Source organism: Phalaenopsis equestris, unplaced genomic scaffold (assembly GCF_001263595.1).
Source record: "Phalaenopsis equestris unplaced genomic scaffold, ASM126359v1 Scaffold199670, whole genome shotgun sequence".
NCBI lineage: Eukaryota > Viridiplantae > Streptophyta > Magnoliopsida > Asparagales > Orchidaceae > Phalaenopsis > Phalaenopsis equestris.
Genome location: NW_018219530.1, coordinates 64,238 through 65,983, shown reverse-complemented (window position 1 = coordinate 65,983; position 1,746 = coordinate 64,238).

Genomic DNA, 1,746 nt, shown 5'->3' with positions numbered 1-1,746 from the left:
TTAAGCAACATAATAAGTTTAAATGAACTCGAGGCTTTTCACCGGGTGATAAGAGGGAAGCATGGACCTGTTTCTTCCTCCTAACCTGTTGGATACATCAGAGGTTGGATAGATCAGAGGTTTACTAAACTTAATATATTTTGTTTAACAAAATCATCCTTAATTAAACTCCTAAGGACCCACCAATATATGACATAGGGTTAGAAAACTACCAAAATCTTACTTTTCTGATTCTACATGAACTGCCCTCACGGGTTAGAAAACTACCAAAATCTTACTTTTCTGCCTCTACATGAACTGCCCTCACGTGCATTTTAAATGGTGGAACGAAAAGACTCGTCAGGTACGCTTTTTATAGTTTACAATGTTGTTTTTCTTGTACTTTTTATACTTGCAAAACTTGCACGATAAATAACGATGTCCCCCTGCATGAAAACTAAAACTATCAGGATAGCCACAAAACCAAAACAAAAAACTAAAGTTAAAATCAACCAAGATAAAATTCACCGCCACAACATTCAAAATATAAAACAACTCAAAATTTAATCACAAACATCACAAAAACCATAATTTCAACTAAATTGTGACATCTCTATCGGATAATCGAAAATCCCTCGGAGGAAGTAACCAACGGTTGCTAACTAGGCTTCTCACGATCTAAATAAAATTATGGAACTCATTAAGTTGAGTTTAGTAAATTCATTTGGACTAAGTGAATCTAATAAAAAATAGTGGTGTCGGAACAAGGGAACCGTAAGATCCTAACCGGTGTCGCTCTAATCAACTTTAACATCTCCCATGAAAATTTAAACTAAAACCATATAGGAAATATCTGATTTGACATCAGGACTTGACACGATAGAAAACTTAAACTCTCTACGATGAGGAGTTTGGAGCTAACTCTGTAGACAGCCGTTTATAACAGCAATCTACAACAACACGATGAACTGCAATAGCAAGAGGATCTATAACAACATATCTTTTCCTAGAATTAAACAACAAGCCATAAAAATTCGAGGTTTTCCACCTAGTGCGACATAAATCCTCAATTCATCTTTAGGCCTTTGCATGGTTTTGCTATACAATATAAGCCCTAACTCATTTTAGGATTCTGATTTTATCATTCTTCATGGCATAAATCCTCACATCTTTCAGGCTACTCGTTTTAGGGTCCCACATGCATAGGCATCACCTTCTGTAGTGGTTACAATGATTTACCCTCTGTCATATGGCACGGTATAGATGTTGAAAGCATTGGAATTTTTCCTGAGATGATTCAAATCTATTGGTTTCCCAAATAACCAGATCTCATTAATTAATTCCCCTTTCACACATCTTTGTCTGATTTCATTGAAAAGTTCTTTGCTTTGAATTCCTTGAAGATAATATTTCTTGATTTTTATCGAGAGTTTTCTTAGATGACTTCAGTCTTTAAGATATAATTAACTATAGGGGCTTGCCCTTATAAGAAGCTTTTCTCGTACCCAGCTTAATATAAACCTCATTTAATTCTTCATATTAAATAGGGGAAATTGTCGGCAAATAAAATGGTTTCGCAGACCAAATGGATGTCATATACTCCTTAGTTTATTTGATTGAGTCTCATCCTCAAGTCTTGTGTTTATCCTTCAGGATAGATACAAGATTTGAGGTATTACGCTCTTTCATTTAAACTATAAAAAATATGAGGTCAGTTTGATTTCATAATTTTCTAAACTTAAACGTCCTTCCGAAGCGGGCAACGGG